This window comes from Coturnix japonica, chromosome 2 (genome assembly GCF_054131305.1).
Source record: "Coturnix japonica strain WE chromosome 2, WE-NBRP24, whole genome shotgun sequence".
NCBI classification, from domain to species: Eukaryota; Metazoa; Chordata; class Aves; order Galliformes; family Phasianidae; genus Coturnix; species Coturnix japonica.
The window spans coordinates 40,203,859-40,225,455 of record NC_140664.1 but is presented as its reverse complement, the minus strand read 5'-3'; the positions used below and the strand labels follow the sequence as shown (position 1 = coordinate 40,225,455).

Below are 21,597 nucleotides of genomic sequence, written 5' to 3'. Positions count from 1 at the left end.
ATCAATTCAGTGGTTAAATTTACATGCAGAGGTGTTGATTCTCTGAAATGCAATTCATCTTACTTGAGTTTAGCTGTCACAAATAAAATAAATGCCCTGGGAATCGTTACTATTTTGGACTGGATGTGTACACTTTATGGACTAGTGTGATAATTTTCATTAGTTTGGATGAAAACATAGCTTGGCTTGTAGCCTCAATAGATAAGAGCAAAGTTATTTTAAGATGAAGATAAGGCAAAGTCTGTGGTATCACATTTAAGGCATGGTCATCTTGTGCTGTTATTTTGCTATGTGAGTTGAAAGCAGAATGTAATACTGAAATATTTGGGAAGAAAAGTCTGCTTTTTAGATGACGGATCTAATCCCTGTGAAATCCATATTTGATTTTTTTGTTGTTGTTGTTTAATTATGAATACTTTCAAGATGAGCAGAAATTGCTGACAATAAAATATAATGAAGTCACTCTAAAAATATTCATGAAACAAAAAGTTGGGGTTGTGAAATATTGCAGAGCAGTTTAAATCACTGATATTTTATTTTGACTATTTCAACATGTCACAATTTGATTTCTTAGAAATAATTTACTGTGTCTACCTCAAGTTATATTGTAAACAGAGAAATGTTGACCAAAAAATTGCAACCATTTTTTGAAGAAGAAAACAACATGTAGTATTTTAATATATACTTGTCATTAGAAATGATGCTTGATCGCAAGTGACTCTGTATTATTTCAAATGAAAAATGTTGTTAAAAATTCCCAATTTCTTCTATTACCTATTCCTTCTACTAGGAAGGAGACATAGGCAGTCACTAGGAAGAACGGCCTGCCTGGCTAACTTATAAATATTCTGACAGATTCTTTTAAGTCAGAATCAGCCAAGAGGAAGTCTTACTTTTCTTTCTGAGCTGATCTTCCTGGTACCATCTGTAACTGAAGTTTAAAAAATGCAGTAAATGGAGATAGAGTTCCTTCACTGCTTGGGCACATTACCCTTTCTGCATCATGTTAAAGTTGTCACTCTGCACTGTCTGACAGCACCATCTGGCTCAGAATACAATATTTCAGATATGGCCATTTCTAGAGCTAAATGTGCTTCCACCATATATAACTTGGATGCTTTTTGCCTTTGTGCTATAACTTCTGAAATTGTAATGCCGATGCTATATCTTCAAATGATCCAAAAAAGCCAGAATGTTTAAACAGAAGCAATGAATAATTCACGTCAGAAACAGAGCAAACAAACAAAAGTCAATGGGAATCTCCTCATCTTCTGTGTAAAGCAGAAGGATACAAGATATGCACTGCTGTCACTTTTAGAGAGGTTAGAATAACCTTTGCCAGCTGTGGAGAACTCTCAGGAGCTCTTCCAACAGTAGCAGGTCATTTACAGCACCTCTGGCTCCATACCATCCAAACTGCCCTCCTTTAATGTATCAACCAGGAATGATCTGTAGAATGTAAAGATCTCTCTCTACAAATACGGTCTTCTGGGTATCATAATCACTGTCTATATGGCAGTAGTACTGGTTAGAATTGCAGAGCCTGTTTCACACTGGGCCAATCTTACCTAATTAATTAAGAAAAAAAATATTTAGTACTCATAGCAGCATTTCTTCCATTAGCAGGTGGGGAAACTAGTCTTGGAGATGAGAGATTCAGTGGAACACTCAAACTATCTTGCACCACTCTCTGACAAAAAGCATCCATAAATCTGATTTTATGTGGCGGTTGCAATAAGCTTCTGACTGCTTTGTCTCATTAGAGTTGTGGAAAGAAATTGGAGTATGTCCCTAGCCTGGCAAACTAGGCCCTCTACCTGTAAATTATTAAACCTCTTATGTGTCAGGTGTACTCAGAAAAGAATAAGCCAGAGAATAGAAAGAAATAGGGGTTGTATCACTAGATGCAGAAACCAGAAAAAGATCAGATGAGAACAATCATGTTTTGGTTTGCTTCAGCTTTATTTGCTTATTAAGAAACATGGAACACTGCAACTGTCAGTGAAAGGTCACAGCAATATGGAGAAAAACAGGCTCTGTGCACACACTCCTGAGTGAAACTTAGCACTTTACTGACTGATATGGGCATTGTTTTTGAAGAAATACTCATTGATGGATAGTCGTGCTCAGTCCAAAGGCATCATTTTTTTCATCATACTGCAAACAGGAGGTTATACTCCACAGAACTAACCAGATGAATTTTGTATGATGCAGATTTATGTGAGTAAATACCAGTTCTGGTGGCAGAGTGGACTGCTCAGCAGCAGTGAGTTTTCCAGAATGCTGCTGTATCTTAGTGGCTCCACCTAAAATAACAAACCCTTGACAAATGTCATTTGCTAACCTGAGTTGTAAGAGTCTTAGCCCACTCTTGATCTCTTAGGCACATCAGATTGACCCTGGCACCTCCGTGTGTCACAGTACATCAAGCACAGCTTTCCCTCGGGTTTTACTTGAAATGATTTCTTAGGCAATCAAATCCTGACTTGCCTGGTCTCTGTGTTACACCTCTGGCTGCGTTTTTGCAGGTTAACTGAACAAATACTTCAGTATATAACATTTCAGGAGAAAAATAAGAATCAAACAATTAAGTAAAAATAGAGGTAGTTAAATGTAAGATATCTGAATATGTCTAGTTTCTGAGAAAAAATGAAACAAATACTGCAGGCATCAGTTATAAAATTGGATTAAGTGCATAGAACAATGAAGGGCCTTGAGTGTGATTGCTTTGTAGTGCAAGTCTGAATAAAGATGTGCCTTTATATTGTTATCCTAAAGGTTCTCCATAACAATGACAGTCATCTGCAAAGATATGAGTCTCTATAGAATAATATAGCAGATTTAGCCATTAAATGCCATTGGGAGCAATGTGGCTACTCCTAGGAAAAGTGTCATTATTGAACATAGATAAAACAGTGCAAATCTCCATTTATCTTCTACATGGTTTTACTTAGCAATCAGTTTCTTTTCTGCTTCAAAATCTGGAATAAATGAAGCACGGCTGGAGGATAGAATGCAGGGACTGGTTGGTCTGAAGCTTTGGGAGAGAGGCAGCTTTTGGCCTCTCCAGAGGACCCTGTTAGCTGGTCTACTTTTTGTCAGAAAATGAAGAGCTTTCATACTAGGTACCATTTACCACAGTGTTTCGGGTCAAATCTGAAGCTACACAGCACAACCCAATTTCATTTACTGCAACTTCACATGCATTTTGTTTACTGAAACAATAAAAACAAGACAAACTTCCACCATTATAACATTTTCACTGACACAACAAATGCAGAAATATGCCTTTAATATACCAGCATGCAATGATTTGTAACAATACGTGAGCACACAAACAATGACTGACCAGTGGCAGAGTGAGCTCTAGCAGCATGATTCATTCCAGACATTAAATCCTTATAGCTCTCTTGCATCCTTAGTTCAAAACCCAATGCTTTCCACATTGCTCACTAGACCCCGAGAATAACATGATCATTTTGGAAGTTCAGTCTTGCCTGCGGGCAAGAACTTGTCCCCTCATAGCAGAAACAAAAGTAGCACAGCAGGACCTTCACTATTAGGGACAGTGGCAGGAATTGTCCTCTTGAAACAGCAGCTCCCTTATGTGTAAACTTAGGTGTGGTTATTTCATTTTTATAAATGTCACTCTCCACTGTCTCTATATCAACCTTGATATGTAAAGAGCATAATCATTCCTGGCAAATAATGAGAAGTTCCAGAAAAATATTCACAGTTTGGAGATGTTTTACAGTCTTAGTGTGAATAATAGGGAATGAGAATATAAAACCATACTGATATTTCCCAAATTAACCTTTTGATTACTGCAGCTCCTCTAACAACTGTGATTACGGTAGATGGGATACTTTGTGCATTAGGGCAGCCCCTGCTGCTTGGACAAAGATTTGAAACTCCTCTGCAGTACTTTTCTTCCTACCCCGCTGCCATAATTATCCCCCTCCAAGCTTTTTTGCTTAGTAAGACATATATCCCAACCCAAATAAAAATGTTATAATGAGCCAGAATGTGACTGAACATGAAGTCTGATAAAATATATCAATATAGTGATAACTGTTCTTAAAACATACATTTCTTTACAGACAGAATCGTGTCTATCTGAGATGTAGCAACCAAACAAATTTGTCAACAAAACAAATGTACACTGCTGGCATCTGGCTTCTAGAAACTGGATATTTTATAAATATAGAGATAGATAAATTAGCTAGATTAAATAGACAGATATAGGATGCTTGGGCTGAATAGCCATGAACCCTAAAGGGATTTATGTTATAAATTCTTGTGCAGTAGATTACTTTGTACTCAAGGCTTATAGCTATCAAGACTTTAAATCATAGAATTATTGGCTTGCATGAAAGATGACACACGAATCTTTCTGTACTATAAAGAAAAACATGATAACTGTTCATTTTTTAATTTGTTATATGAGGAAAAAACCCTTCATTCTCTTATTTTGATTCAGTAATGAATTACTAAATGGCAAAGAGGTAAAAAGATCTTTAGTCTTTGGCATTAAATAGGCTTTAAGGTCTTCCTGATGAACAATTAGTACCCTCAGGCTATAAGCTGCCTCAGTGGGATTCTGGTGCACTCATTTGCTATACTACACTTGAGCAGAGTAATACTTGCATTGCTTAAATCAGAAAATGCTCAGCAGGCAATGGGAAGAGCTGTTCTGAGCCCAGCCTTAGAAAAATAGAATATTGGAGGAGCCAGGTCAGAAATCAAGGTATTATTTATTGCAGTAGCCCATGTGCTGTTTGAAGCAATTACTTTCATGAATTTAGAAATGCTGGAATTCCAAACTAAAGATGAGTAGGGAAAAGGACAGTTTTGGAGCAGTAATAACAAAGCACAGATGTGAATTCCTCACAGGCAGTGCTTCAGAATGTTTGTTTAATGCTGAAGAGTATTTGATGCTTATTTCTCCCTCATTCTGCCTGTTGTACACATAGGTCTTGCGGGTTTTAGCCCTATGTACTCTATATATTGTGACAGGGTCTTGTGAGTCTTTGGTGACGCAGAATGTATTGCTGAGGACCTGTGTGAGTGAGGACTGTTTTTTCTGAGAGGACAAAGGAGGATGTATGATGCCCTCAGGTTATGCCTCCCAGCTCTCTACTCCTGTGCTCTATATCTAAACCTTGTTGAATCTGCCAGCTTGGCACGTATACACAGCTCCTGCACCTTCCACTGTAATGCAGACAAGTTTTCCTCTGAACCTGTGTTTATAACCTAACCACCTCAGGTGTGTTGCTGCTGATTGTATTTTGTACTTACCCAGACAGAAACAATGCTCAAGGTGTCTCATCTGTGGGATGCAGTAATTCACCCAGTTCAGTGCTTTTGCAGGGCTCAGATACACTTTACATTAAAACACCGCTCTGTGTTTTTACAGCCATAATTAGCTGGAACATCTAGAAAACCATATGCAGACAATATTTAGCCTACTGTTTAGATTCTACAAACTTCCCTGTAAAATTATTTTTATTGTTTAGTCAATATTTGCAAGCAAGTTAATCCCTTTCCTTGAAAGACACTATTCATCCTTTCTTCTGTTATTCTCAGATGAAAAATGTGCTGATGATACAATAAATAATTTCTTACTTGCGTTAAACTTATCAAATATTATTTCTGTCCAAATTATGTACCTATACCTTAACTCCATATATGGGATCATAATGACATGGAGTGTGCAAGACGTATGTATGAAAAAAAATACTCTAAAATTACTGTCCAGAAGAGAACAAAAACCTAAACATCTTAGTGAAACTACTTTGGTAATCTAGGAAATAGAACTAGTTACACAACATGCATTTGTAAAGGCTAATGAGGCTAACTTCAGCTGTCACTAAAATATCACTGTATGGCTTTACATCTTGTCCAAAAGACAATAAGCTATCTTCTGATCTATTTTATCCCCATGTTAGTGCAGAGTTATCTAAATGTGGTAACGATGTTGCTAAAAGCAGTTTCCATATGCTTTGAGAGTACCAAGTTATTGCTTTGGTTATGATCTTAAGTGGCTATGATAAATGAACTGAACGATTACATCTTCAAGATTCAGTGAGATTAAATATAATTGAAAAATGCTGTTAACACTGGAGAGGGGACATGAACACCACTGTTGCAAACTTCAGCTGATTCAATGAAACTGGTTTCACTTTTCTCTCTTCCTCAAGTCTACCACCAGTACATGCACAGTCTATATGACCTAACTATTTTTACCTGAGGAGTATGCAGTAGAATAACCTGTTAGATGTTCATAGGTTAGAAATGTGTTACTACTGAAGGAACACATTTTCAACAGTTCTCTTATATTTCTTTTAAACTTTAAAAGCATAAAAAATGTGTCACATAATACATCACGTATTTTCTCTGTTCAGTTATCGAGACCTTGATGTTACCTACTAGTATTTTTTTCAAATTTATTTTAAAGATAACATTGAAATTCACAGCTGTTTCAAAAGGAACATAAAATCCACTGAAAGGAAAGATTTAGAGAATTTTAAAGCAAATTTCAATTGCTCAGCCTGTCATCATGCCATCCGTTGCAATGAGTATAAATAACTTCCCTTTAATATATGAAGAAATGGGAGGGGAAAAGAAAGAGATTGCATTGCAAGAAAACTCCAGGTGCTCTTAGAGTTATGTGGGACATTTTCCAGTTGACAATATGGAAATTCTGTCACTCAGGCCAGAAAGCTTGTTGCTATGGGGACACAATAGCAGCATCATTTGACAACTTGGCATTTGTTAGAATTGGCAGAAAGAAACTTTGAGAGAGGGGCTGCTGGAGTATTTCAGGTGGGTGTGTACCAGGGACAGGGGGATGGTTAGGAGAAAAATATACTGAGAAATTCCTTCAGCCTTACAATCTCTCCTTCACATATGTCCTTTTTAAATAATTTATTTTTTGGTGCAGTATACCCTCTCAGTAGAACAACAGGTTTTGAATCAAGAATGAAAGGAAGGCTTGTGTTCAGATACCAACCAGCAGTGCATCAGTTCTAGGACATATATATATATTGAACAGTAAGAAAATCATGCAAGAACTGGCAAAGAGATAAAGGTGCATGAAAGCCAGCATAATTTTTGGTTGTTTCCTCTGAGCAATCACATCATAAACCAAGAACCAAGTCCCTCTGTATCTCAGATGAGAAGATAGTTGGAGTAACTGCAGATCAGTACATAGAAAGAGATTAATTAGGGAAAAATTAAAAACTGGTAGTAGTAATTATCAAGAACCGGTTTATAAAGGTGAAAGTACTAACTGTGTTTAGCTTGGCTGAGTGCCGGATAAGATATGTGTCACTATTTTGCTGATAATTCTGGAGTCTGAATATTAAAGCAGTTAGTTAAGGAAGTGCTTAGGTACTGAAAGAAATGGAGATGGAACTGAGGAAAATAAAATATAAATCAAATGTAATGGAAACAATTGCACTGCTGAGTCCATAATGCTACAGAATGATCACAGTGTCTGAGAAAGGGTATTCTTTGCTTGGAACATCCCAGGTGACATTGGACAAAACATGGAAAAATGTTCATTAGGTATAAATTGCGCGCTGTGTTGTAGCTAAGAAATTTATCAATCTTTTATTTTGAATTCTGGGAGGGTGGATAAAATCTGGTGACTGTATTAGGGTGCCTATCTGGCTGAAACAAACGCAGGAAACAAGAATTGAAAAATGAATCTGTAGCAGGGCATGTAGAATTGGGAATGTACTATATTTGAGTAATGCACATTTGCCAGCAAAAACCTCAATGTTCCAGTGCTGCAGGAGTGTGCAGGATGAGAAATGGTGTCTCAGTCATAGGTGAAAATGCTGAATTTTCACAAACTGCAGCGTGGTCTAAATATATTAATGGATCTGGAATTATATTATGTTACTGGGGGTATTTGGGAATGCTTTTCATTCTTTTATATTTTCCTAAGGGAATTCTAGCTTCCTTTTCTCTGCTAGAAGAAAGAAAATGGTGTATGTTTTCTATGCTATAATGGTACAAACTATATATTAGATGTGATAATGTTTTTTAGTCTTTGTTCTTGAATGCAAAATGCCTCTGTTTCCCTTCTGATCTCTTATGTTCATGTCACCTAGATTTTTATTTTTTTTTCCTTTCCCTGTGCAAATCAAAATCAATTAAAAGTATCCCCACAGGACTTAGTTTTCAGAGAACATACAGATCCACACCTCTAATTGAAGTCAATGATAGCTGCAGGCATGTGGTATCTCTGGAATGGAGGCTCTATACAGCTAAGTAAGGAAAAAACATATGGATTTTGTAGGTAATATACCACCGGAGAAATCTCTAAATAGACTCTGAAATAATGAAGCTACATGTTTTATGCTATAGTCCAACTTGCAATCACTAGGCCATCTCACCACAGGGGAAAATGGATATTGAGAGTTATTGAACATTGCCAATTTTTGCTGTGGATCAGCTTGAAGTTATTTAGCACAGATGTTTCTGTAATTGTGACACACTGGGAAAATCCACAGGCTCAATAGCCCTCAAACTTGCATTTCCATCTGTGCAGTGTGATGGTCTACAGTTACAGCACACGGATGCAAGATAAAATTCACAAGAATAGTGTCTGGTTCAAGATCTACTGTAAGATTTTTCCTAGCACCATCTGCACTTTTATTTACCTGTACCTCAAGATTCTATGTTTAGATGTAGTATGATTATAAGACTGTCATTTATGCCTAGTGAAAATAATAGTGTGTTAAAATACGTACAAAATTTGACAGTATGGTTAGAAAGCTCTCATGATGTGAAATGGCTGACAGAAATCTAACAGTATACTGTTAAAACCATCAGTCTTTCTATTTATATTGCTCAAAGCTAGGTCATCTTTGAGCCATTTTAGTAGCTACTGAAATACAGGTTTCCTATGATTTTATTAGAAAAATAACATGATTTGACTCACAGTGGTGAAAAACTGGATTCTGGAAAATATTTCCTCATTCTGCTATCTTTGTAGAATTTGATCACATTCCAAAAAGTACTGGAATAAAATAATAATAATTGCCAACAACATTTTGAAATCAAAGCACTGTGTACTAATCCAGAAATGTAGAGAGAAGACTTCTGCCATCTTTGAAAGATAAATAGTCATGACTGAAAATTATTCATAAATTATTTATTCATAACTTATTTATTCACTGCAGGCTCGGGCTAAAAAGGAAAACTGGGTAGATTTTCAGAGTTTAGGCATGTGCAGCCCAAGTGACAGAACTTGGTGGGGAATATATATATAGGGTAGAATATCTGTTGTCACACTTTTTCCATCTGTTGCAGTGGGTTTCATTGTCTAACCCTCAATAGCTGGAATGAAAATTAAAATGTTACCATAGCTCTTGAATTTAAAGGTATATGGATGGGCTTGTCATTTAACATTTTTCTTTGTTTTGTTTTCTTTTGTTTCTACAGCAAACTGCTTTTTTATGTTGTTGTTTCTTACTGCTACCCTTCCTCGAAGTTTTTCCACTGTTTTCTTCATTAGACTCATTGTTGCACTGGGAAGTAAAACAGCATCTACTAGTGGACACTGAAAAAAAATTTCCACCAGACAGAAATGTTAAAATAATAAAAGAGAATGGGTTCTCACATCGTAAAGAACATTCCGTCTCTGAGAGATTAAGGGGAATTTTCTCATGTCTAAAGCAGATAACAACCTTGTACAATTGTTTCGAACAGTCATTGAATTTTGCCTTATAGAAACAAAGATTATAATGTACCAGGCTATAATTTGCCTGGAATACAAAAGACATAATCTTTTGCTAGGAATGCCATAGGATCTAGAATTCTCAGAATCTATTTTATGTTTTCCTTCCTGCCCTCCCAGACTGATGCTTTGGAAGCCCATATCCATCCATGGGATGTAGCTACCCAGAACTACTGCATACCCACTGCAGTATTTACAGTGTTTTCTCTCTCTCAAGAAGACAGAAAAAGAATTGTGCAGTAACACATAATAATAAAGCACACCTTCTCTGTATGTAAATATGACTTTATACCTAAAGTGTATCATTAATACCTAGCAGAGTTATCCTGAAGAATCTGGTGCCCCAGCTATAACTAGATGTTATTTATTTATTTATTTATTTATTTATTTATTTTTTAACACAAAAACTAAAACCTTCACAAAATCTGAGACTGTCATATTCTCCACTCTCATTTCATATTCCTTATAATATTTTCAAGGTTAAATCAAAGTTAAGCCATGATGCTAGACCTCCGTTTTCTTCTTTCCTTACTTTATTTCTTTATTTTTGTACACTTTTCCCTGTTTTTTTATTTTTCTTTCTTTTTTTTTTTTTTTTTTTTTTTTTGGTTTTGTTTTTTGGTTTTTTGGTTTTTTTTTGGGAATAACTTTGGGGAGCCCTTAACAATATGTGTCAAAATGTAAGGTCTGGACTGCATTGTGAACTGTTTCTCTGCTGACTCATCTGCCACAGCTAATCAAGACTTTTTGGTCTACATGCTACAACATTTTAAACCTGTTAGCAGTAAAGAAATGCTCTTTGCTCAAAAGCATTTAAATTATAGCACATGGTGGGTGGCTGATAAGATTTTTTTATTTTTTTTTAATGGAAACTCTTTTCTTGTTATTACTGCCTGGTCTCCTGTTCTATTTATCAAGTCACAAGGTTGCTGGTGTCTATTAACATTTTTTCTGAGCTGGGGAAATTGTTTCCTATTTAGACAATCTCACACATTTTCAAGCTGATTTCAGCTGTGTGTGTTACTGATTGACAAGCCTAGGTTACTCTTTTCTTGTCTGACCACCACATAAGAAGGGGAACACAGATCCTAAGTCTATGTGTTTTGCAAACAAAGTTGAGGACAGGAAAGCATTTGCTGATTTTGTTGGGTGTAACATGTAGAGTTCAGTATAACTTCTCAGCTGTTCCCACAACAGAACATAACTTTGATGATTCTTCTAGATTTTATTCTCTCTTTTTCATCTGTTTTGTGATGTCTCTGTGTCTCTTCTGTCTGAAGATGCTGGTAACCACTGTCCACCTCAGCAAATTACAGGTTCCATAGGGAACCTACATAACTTGGACTCAAGGATTTCCTCTAGAATTTTGGTGGCTAGGGAGGAAGACAGCTTTCAAAGGAAGAATCTGTGCAGGTTGTTGATTTTTCACATTTCACATTGTTTCTGAAGCAGTGCTCAAGTTCTGCTTCACTGCTTGTTCTCAAGCTTTCCTTTTCACCCAGTTAGTATTATCAGACAGCTACTTCTTCTTAGATGAAGGAAGATGAGTCTCTTTTTCTTCTGCATCTCACATCTCACATCTACATTCCTCTACATCTCACGAAGTCTCAAAGAGAAGCAGAAATTAACTCTGTCTATGTCATATTTACTAAGTGCCCATTTAGAGTGATGTTTGCTATTCCTTCTTCAGTACAAAATTTTGATGCTTTGTTACCAATTAACTTTTCCTATTTTGAGGTCCATGAAAATTAATAATGTGATCCAGAACTTATTTCAGAATATTATATGAATATATGTGTGTGACATATAGTGCAAAGTCAGTCAAGATTGTTTTATTTTTTTTTAAGATCTTTGCTGCTAATTTTGTGCTTTACAAAACAATTAAAGTGTGAATTTTGCAGATGCAAAACATTAAATTTTTCATATGCTCTAATACATCCCTTTTATTGAAGTTATGATATTTATATATGAGATATTATTCATATAACATTAAGTTGTTCCATTTTATTTATTTATTTATTTAACTGTAAAGTGATTATTAAAAGTCTCAAGACATTGTCACAGCAGTGGTGAAATTGAGACTACTTCAAAATAAATAGAACGGTAGTTACACTTATTCTTTACAGAGATTTTCGTGGTCAAAAACTGATGAAAATCACAGAATCACATGATCATACAGATTGGAAGGGACCTCCAGAGATCATCAAGTCCAACCCCCCTTCCAAAGCAGGTTCCCTACACCAGGTTGCACAGGTTGGGTCCAGGCAGGTCTTGAATATCTCCAGAGAAGGAGACTCCACAAGCCCCCTGGGCAGCCTGTTCCAGTGCTCCATCACCCTCACTGTGAAGAAGTTCTTGCACACATCTGTGCAGAACTTCTTATGCTACAGTTTCTGTCCATTTCCCCTTGTTCTGTCTCCACACACTGCTGAAAAGAGCCTGGCCTCGCCACTTTGCCCCCACACCTTAGATATTTATAGTCCTGGATCAGGTTCCCCTCTCAGTCTTCTTTTCTCAAGGCTAAATCACCCAGTTCACTTAGCCTTTCTGAAGTTGGTTTTCTATAATTTCAAAGTTTAATAAACTTTCAATTTTTTTTAATTTTTTTTTTTTTTTTTTTTTTGGCAAAACCTTCCATTTCTGGGTTGGAAGGAATTTCAGATGTTATAATGCAGGTAAACTTTAAAATGTACTTAACCTACATAAAATCTGTCTTTCTGTCTCAACTGCCCATGAGTTATGAGTTCCTAAAATAAGTACTCGGTAAAGGCAGAGATGATAGTTTTATTTTTGTAATTGAGATATTGTGCATTTTTGGTTCATCTCTCTTCTCCATAGTGCAGTTTTCTTCAGTGGTTGGAAATCATGATATTTAGGTGGAAAAAAATACCTGAAGAAATTATTTCATCACTTTTGTTTGTTTAACTGTTATTGAAAGCAAATGCCACCCTTTGGTCTTTTCTTCTCTGAATTACACAAACTTATTTCCTTTAGTCTTTCCTCATAGCCAATTTTGTAAAAAGCACTGATATTTTTTCTTTTTCTTTTTGTATCTTTTTTTCTAGACTGCCTATGTTGATCTATGAGTTTGATGAACTGTTGTGCCTAGGATTAGACACAATATTCCATTTAAGGTTATAGCACTGAATAAAGCATTGAACAGAAGGATTACTTCACATTTCCTTTCAGTCATACTTTTCCTTATACATCCTGTTACATGTATACTGTGGCTTTTTTTTTTTTTTTTTCCCCCATCAATACAATAATGTGGACTCAACTTTTTTCTTTTTTTTTCTTTGTTCTATTTTTTTTTTTCAATAGAACTCTTTGTAGCCATTTATTCCTCATACTGTATTCATGTAGTTAAATGATCCAGCATAAGCATAGCATCTTGCATTTCCTGCTGAATGTTTTCATATTTTCTGTCTATATCTGTGTTTTGTTAACTTCATCTTGAATTCCATCCTGTTTTTTTTTGGTTTCTTTTCTTTCTTTCTTTTTTTTTTTTTTTTGTAATAACACTGCTCTCTAGCAACACTGGCTATATATACAGGCTGGGGGATGAGATGCTGGAAAGCAGCCCTGCTGAAGAAGATTTGAGGGTCCCTGGGGAAAGAAAGTTAAACATGGGTCAACAGTGAGTGTACACAGGCAGCCAGGAAGGCCAACCATATCCTGGGATGCATGAAATATGGCATTGCCAGCTGGTCAAGGGAAGGGATTGTCCCACTCTACACTGCAGTGGTGAAGCCTCACCTCAACCAATGTGTGCAATTTTGGGTGTCACAGTACAAAAAGGACAAAAAGCTATTTGACAGTGTCCAAAGGAGGACTACAAAGATGGTGAAGGGTCTGGAGGGAGAACTGTATGAGGAGCAGCTGAGATCAGTGGGTTTGTTTAGCCCAGAGCAGAGAAGGCTGAAGGAAGGCCTCATAGTTTTCTACAGCTCCTCACAGGTGTGTCAGGTTAATGATAAAGAAAAAGGTCCTTTACCAGAGGGTGAGGGGCATGGAACAGACTTCCAATGGAAATGCTCACAGACCCAAGTTGCCAAAGTTCAGTGAATGCTTGGACAACACTCTCAGATGTATGATCCGATTTTTGAGTGGATTTGGACTCAATGACTTTTACGGGCTCCTTTCAACTGGGGATATTCTATGGTTCTACAATTTCTGATGAAGAATAAAATAAAATGTACATATAGAGATTGGCTGATTTGATTTTACTAGCAGTTAACTTTTCACTTTGTTGTTATAATTTGAATTCAAAACAATGACAATAATTCTTCAAAAGGGAATTTTTATATTTATTTATTTATTTATTTTGTGAAAAGGTGCTATCAGCTCTAAAATCTGTGGCTTTTAAGATCACTACCAAGAACTGCAATGTTACCTGACAAAGTGAGATGAAATCGTAAAGGTAGAAAATGGATTGATTTCAAGAAAATCCTGAAAATAAAACCTGGGAGAGCAGACTGAGCTCCTAAGGGAAAATGTGGAAACTTAGGATTTTTCAGACTTATGTAGGAAAACAGCCCACAGAGACCAACTCTGTCTTGACACACAGATGAGCTCTGCTTAGGTCAGTCATAGAAATAATGCACACACTTCACAATTCTATAGCTGCTAGAACAGAGAAGCTCACGATCCCATTAGGCAGTGCAAAGGAGGAGACTGTTCTCCTGTGCTCAGTGTTTCTCTGTGCCTGAAATTATGTGTAAGTCTTAATACACTATCTCTTCATTTTTTCTTACTGGTATCCCAGTGTTGAGTATTCAAAGTAATTTTTGTTTTAATAGTCTAGTTCTTATTCAATTATTTATAAACTCTCACACAGAGAGATAAACCTTCACTAAACACGTTTTGAAAAAAGTCATTCATCTTTTTTAAAATAAGTAATGAATACCTTGCCAGTGGCTTAGATTGCTTTGAACTTGTGAAGGAATAGAAAGAAAATAGGTTTTTTTCATAAATGTCTATTACTAGATGTCTTCAATTTTTCACCTTATTTACTCCATGCAACCAACTACCTTGTTATTCCTACTCTTTATATGGTATTTTATAGAGGTTGCAATAAAGTGCAAGAGAGAGAACAGACCACATGTGACAGATGGTAAGGGTACACTTGTGCTATTGGGAAAAATATTGTAGAAATGAGGACTATTTGGAAGCATAAAGTGAAAGGCAGTGCATTACACATAGGAAGACAATGTTTACACGAACTGAGAAAGTGCGAATTTAGCTTTGCTCCAGATTAATCATGGTCCGAAGTCACTAATGTGACTGATTTCTAGAGGCTTAGGGATCTACAGCCGGAGACTGGGAAGACGGTGATGAACTATGAGAAATACATACCACTGGCCTATTTCCCAGCTCCCTCCCTCCCTAGCTACAGAAAAGCTGGCAGTCAGATATATCCATCAGTTTTGGCACAGTTTTCTCTCCAAACTTCAGAAATCATCCTAACAGAGAAAGACTGGGAGCCTTACCAGCTGGAGGCATCTATTTCGGGTCATGTTGAAATTGCTGGGAAACCACACAGAGATGGTTTTCTCTGCTGGATGGATATTTACTTCTGATTATGAACGTCAAGGAGAAATCCCTCACTTTTCCAATCATTTCTTTTGTGCATTATTAGTATGTGACTGAATGACCTCTGTCATGATATTGCGTTATTTTGTAAGGACAACTCCTTACTGGTTTTGACTATTGCATTTAAATTTGGTATAGCTAGAAGAAAAAAATGGGAAAACAATTAGAAAAACTAAGGGAAGTTTTAATCATTCTGATGATAAGAAATTAATGTATAGGTTCTTTTGTTCATATTTGACTTGCTTGACTTACACAGTAAATAAATTCCAGTGAAACTGCGCTTGGTTTAATTCATGAGAGTTTCATTTAATGTATGTTTGTGGAAGTTATAAGTGTAATTCATACAACTGAATTAACGTTAGTTCTTGACCTTTGTCTCTTTAGTTGATATGCTTGTCAGAAAAGAGGTTGTATTTTACTAAGTGTTTTACATAATACGACAGAGTAGGCCTCTGATCTCAAGTTGGACCCCAGACACTACTGCAACTCAAGTAACAAAAAGTGTTGTGTGTTTTTTTTGTTTCTTTGTTTTTGTTTTGTTTTGTTTTGCTAATAGAGATCATATATATATATATTTATATATATATCAGGATTTGTCTCCTGCTTTTTATTCTTTCCTTCAGAAGTTTAGAGTGTTCTTTGCTAGTAGCTCAAGCACTAAATATTTAGCTTCAATTCATATGAAAGTTACTTTGATCTTTGTGTAAATAAACAGGCTCTTTTTCTCCCATAGGACTATTTCTTGAAAATGATTTCTTTCATCAAGTAGTTTGTCGCATCTCTGTGAACATCAATACTGTTTCCTTCATAACTTCAAACAAACATTTCCTGCACATTTACAAGAAACATATTAAACACTATAAATGGCACCCTGACTTGCACCTGATTCAACAGTGAGACTTGGGCAATTGAATGACACAGTCCTCTCCTGTCATCCTGGCACGTCTCCACATCTGCGGAAACTGACTGTCCATGGCCTGGAAAGGTTTACTCTTCTTTGAGTAAGGAGATGGTTAGAAGGCCATATCCAGCAGGTAGCAATTAATGGAGCTAAGTCCAGCTGGAGAGCCACTACAAATGGTGTCCCCCAGGGGTCGGTACTGGGGCCCATCTTGCTTACTTTCTTCATTGATGAGTCTACCCTCAGCAAGTTTGCAGATGACACCAAGGTGGGAGGTGGTGTTGATCTGCCTGAGAGTAGGGAGGTCTTTCAGAGGGATCTGGATAGGCTGGATAGCTGGGTTGAGGTGAATGGGATGAGGTTCAACAAGACCAAGTGCTGAGTTCTACACTTTGGCCACAATAACCCCATGAAGTTCTATACGCTTACGGCTGAATGGCTGGATGACTGTGAAGAGGAAAGGGACCTGGTGTTGGTTGGTGCTCAGCTGAACATGAGTTGACAGTGTGCCCAGGTGGCCAAGAAGGTCAATGCCATCCTGACCTGCATTAGAAATAGTGTGGCCCACGGGGGCAGGGAGGTAATCATCTCCTTATACTCAGTGCTGGTGAGGCCGCACCTCAAGTATTGTGTTCAGTCTTGGGATCCTCACTACAAGAAAGACACTGAAGTCCTGGAATGCGTCCAGAGAAGGAAAATGAAACTGGTGAGGGGTCTGGAGCATAAGTCTTATAAGAAGTGGCTGAGGAAGCTGGATTGTTTAGCCTGGAGAAGGAGGCTCAGGGAAGACCTCATTGCACTCTACAACTTCCTGAAGGGAGGCTGTGATGAGGACTTCGGCCTCTTCTCCCCATCAACACACAGGACCCAAGAAGATGGCTGCAAATTGTACCAGAGGATGTTTGGATTAAACATAAGGACAAACTTTCTCTCTCAGAGAGTGATCAGGCACTGGAATGGCTGCCCAGGGAGGTGGTGGAGTTGCTGTCCCTGACAGCATTCAAGAGTGATCTGGATGAGGAGCTATGAGATATGATTTAGTGGACTGGGTAACAATGGTAATAGGAGGGAGTTTGGACTACATGATCTTGTAGTTCCTTTCCAAACTTCGATTCTGTGTATCTATTTAAACACATTTACAGACATTTGTGCCATCTGACAGTTTCAGTATTGATGGTGTAATCTTTGTAATAATTTTTTGCATGTAGTTAGTGACACTTGCCCTGGAAAATCTCAAAGCATAATGCAAGCAACATTATTAAGGCTGTTATTCAAGGGCCGATTGCTTAAGAAGCAATCAGATATTTAACAAATGGGGGAAAGGGGAGGGGCAGAAAACCCATCAAGGTGGAAGTTTACCCCTAAGACAATTTCAGTCTCCAAACAGACTATAAACCTTGAGGCCTCATCTAAAAGAAGACCAACAACTTAGCTGCTTTCCCTCCACACACACTCACAAATCAACCAACCCAAATTCTAGGTGGAACACATTTTGCCACCCATCTTGTAGATGAAAAGTTGGTATATTTTTGGGTGACTTCACTCATGAAATCTGTGGGTTTGTTTGTTACATTCACACAAGATTTTCACCAATTTTACAATTATTCCACTGTAAAGTGTTCTACTCCTTACTTTCTGATATGTGAAACTATGTGAAACTCTGGAATCTGATGTATGGCATTTAAAATGTGATTGATTGGGTAGAAAGCCACAGAGGAGTCTATCTCTAGAAGATATAGTTTCAAAATGTGATTACTTTTCTCCAAAAGTATGAATTTGTTGAGAATCAGAGAAAGAGCTAATGGTTCAAATGAATGATCCTTTTTCTTAGCCAGCTTCTTGGCACTAATTTGTATGGTTGTCCTCTTCACCTTGTATCAGCTCTGCAAATGTTAAGTAACTACGAGGCTGCTTCAGAAGTTTTCTGAAGACTGCCTGCTTTCTTAGAGAGCAAGCCAGCCATCTGTGAAGCCAATTTTCATAACTCTACTGGCCTTTAGTGCCCTTTTTTTTTTTTTTTTTTTTTTTTTTCACTTAGAAAGCTTTGATATAATTTTAATTGAATCAAACTTGTGAAATATAATGTTGGGGAAACACTGCAACGTAATTGCCTGTCTGCAATATTTTCATTCTAACATGATCATTCTCTCCACTGTCTTGCTTTGGAGTTCCATTTTTACAATGTTATTCACGCCTGCAATTCTGTGCTTTGCAATCAGTCAAGGCTATATAATTCTAGTTTGGTTAAGCGATAAGAATATTGAACAGCTAAGCTTTATTATCTTTCGATGAAGGAATTCTTTATTCTTCCCGTCTTAAGACTCAGTAAATATTCCAAATAAATACATGGCTTCCAAATAGGTACACAATTGGCCTTTAGTTAATCTTTAACCAAAGAGATTAAGGAAATTCAAAACTGTTTGACCCTGCAATGCATTTGAATCCACAAACAGTTTTGGTGACTTCTAGTTATTCTTTCTAAGAATCAACTTTTCATTTGTTACCATCCAAAAGGGAACATTCTTTTATTCCTGAGTGAGCAGACTCACTCAGTAAAGTAAAGCAGTAAAGAATAAGCATGGCTTTATACAACTGTGCACTTAACAGATGCAACATATATAAACTTTCCCTCTTTTTGTGCCTAGATATTTCACTGTTATTATTAACTCTCAGTGCAAAGACTGTAGCCAGTTTGATTTTGCTATTCATGTGCTGTATATTACACATCCAATGAATCACTAATTGGTCTGTAAAGCCCTAAATAATGGAGTCCACTCTCAATAGACTGAAATGCAATGAAGACATAACCAATCTTGGCTCTTGCAACTCAATCCAGGAGTAAGGCTTACATAAAACTGAACGTGCATGAGAAAGAGATGTGTCAGGGTGCTAGTTGTGCTCCTGTGTGAGGTTTCTTGAGTTTTTGCCTTACTCTTTCATACTTGCACTATTCTCCTTCTCTTCATCTTTGATCTGCTTCTGCTGCTTTGTGAGTATGAAAATTATTTCATTGAGACAATCAGTGAAAATTTACTTTTAAGGTGGAGGGTAAGACTAGTCTGCTTTATTTTTTAAACTCTTCTTTGTTAGCCAGTCGCTGATAGGTAGCAAATCTCCAGTTAACCTGGTTTCTCATGCCACTTAACCCAGAACAAATTATGCTGATGGACCAATGCTGTCCCTGGGATAACTCTATTAAGAGCAGTTGGATTACACAGCAGTTGGATTAAATTGTGGTGGATTAATTTACGGCAGATAAAATAATTCCTTGGAACAGTTCTGAAAATATGAATCTCTCTTCACATACAGGCTTCAGGGGGTCCAAAACAGCAGCAGTTTTAAGAATACATGGTGGGAGAAGGAAGGAGATATTTGCCTTTCATTCACCTACATGCCTGCTGTGCCCTCCCTTTCCTAGTGCCTTTTCGGTGCCCTCCTTCCTCCTTCTTTCCTGCTTCTCTCAGTGCAGAGAAGTAACTGGGTCAGTCTAGCGGGTCACTGACAATGCAGTACGCACCTCACCATGTGATGTTTTGAGCCATACAGGATTACATGCTTAAGTTTCTCAAAGTCTATTTTATAGTGCCTAATAAAAATCTTCTCTTGGTGAAACAGTAGAGAGAGGCAGGTGGTGAAAATGTGCACATTTCAAAGGTGAAAATACTTAATATACAGATGTAAACTAAATATTTAACAATATTCTGAAACTCTGTTTTTATGGAAGGTCTTTCAAAGTGGGCATTCCTTTGTTCTCTCATTTTAAAGAGCAAGAAAAGACCCCCATAAAAACCAGCACTACGTAGCATGGAATCCTTGTTCTAAAAGGAAAAGAAATCAAATCTTTTACATGCTATTTGGTATCAGTCACATCATGTTATGTAACATGACTGACTTGTCACAACATAATGCACTGGGGAGGAATGACAAAAGGTGTTTTTTGGAATTACCTTTGAAGAAGTCAAAACACTTCATACAGACAAACTAATATATTTTCCTGTTAAAGGACCTGCTCTAACCACAGATTAAAAATATACTTTTTTAAAATTTTTTTCTTTTTTCTTTTTTTTTTTTTTTGAGTCTATCTCTGAAAATGCAAACACTGTTCAAACATAACATCATAACTGCATCATAATTATGAACAGGATTAGATAATTTTTTTACACTGGAAAAAAAATTGAACAAAGTATAGAAATCTACAGTTATACAACTAGCAGGGCAGTGCACATATCATGCTGTTAGATGTTTGATATTTGTGTATTCTGTGATCATTCTGACTTTGATGATCCATATTGCAACAAAAACTTTAATAGATTTAGTACAAACATTCAAGTTTCTGTAAATTGCATGTCTTTTATTTCTATCATAGCAAAATGAGAATGTTTTTGTTAGTGGACATTTTCTCCATCCCACAGTTCTTATGATAATAATGACAGTTTATTTTGCTTCCTGTCAGAAGCCCCCCTATGACTGATTTATGTCAAACCATTTTTCCCTCCCTTTTCCCTCACCATCTTTTCCTACCTGTTCTCTGTGTTCTTCTCAGCTCTAATTCTGGCTGCTTTCCGTCAGGTTGAAAAGCAGCAGTAACGGCCCCTGTATTAATCCCAGGCAATGCATATCACAGAAATCAGACGGCAGTATTAGCAAAGAGTTTGACTTCAGTGTCCATCAAGACTACATCACTTGAATGCAGTTAGGTCTAACACTGATGTACTAAGGCATGCCTGTTCTTTGGCAGCTGCATGGTCTTGTCACCTCTGACTTATCTTCCCAACGGTGTTGTGTCCTTTGCTACACTAACTGCTATTTCTGGAAATGTCACATCCTCAATCAGCAATTATGGGTCTTACATATCAATGCCAAGAATGAATGCCTGATTCAGTAATTCACTGGTGCTTGAAAATGCCAGTTCTAGAAATACTTCGTCTTTCTTAAAATATGATTGTGGCTTGGGCAAGTCAGTCAAGAATTAAGGGACTCAAAAAGTCAAAGAAACTGGTTAGACTGTTATCTGTAGCCTTTTCTGGGAAGCGCTTGTTTCTCTGCTGAAACTCCTTTTCTCTGATCAGGAGAGCCTGAGAGGATTAGGATGCTCAATTGTGTTAGTTAGCAAACTCATCTAATGATGCTGTAGTATGTAAATTATATATGCTAGAGTATGCTAATGCTAATTTTTTTTCTTACAACGGTGCAGGCTAGCCACAATACCTTCATTTATTTGTTGATATTTGACTTCATGGTATCAAATTATCACTTGCATTCTCTAGAATCACTTCAGATTTATAAGAGAGATGGAAAAAGTGAACTCACGATGTAATAGTAATAGCATAATTTCAAGACACTTAAATGTGAC

At 36.9% G+C, this 21,597-nt stretch overlaps 1 long non-coding RNA gene across 3 annotated transcripts in view; it reads right to left on the bottom strand.

The window, feature by feature from the left end:
- LOC107310107 (uncharacterized) overlaps positions 1-20,989 on the bottom strand; it is a 32,439-nt gene extending 11,450 nt beyond the window's left edge. For all 3 annotated transcript variants that reach the window (XR_001553481.3, XR_014942593.1, XR_014942594.1), the window contains exon 1: positions 20,766-20,989. This is a non-coding gene — a long non-coding RNA (uncharacterized LOC107310107). The remainder of the gene's footprint in view (positions 1-20,765) is intronic.
- Positions 20,990-21,597: the final 608 nt, after the last annotated feature.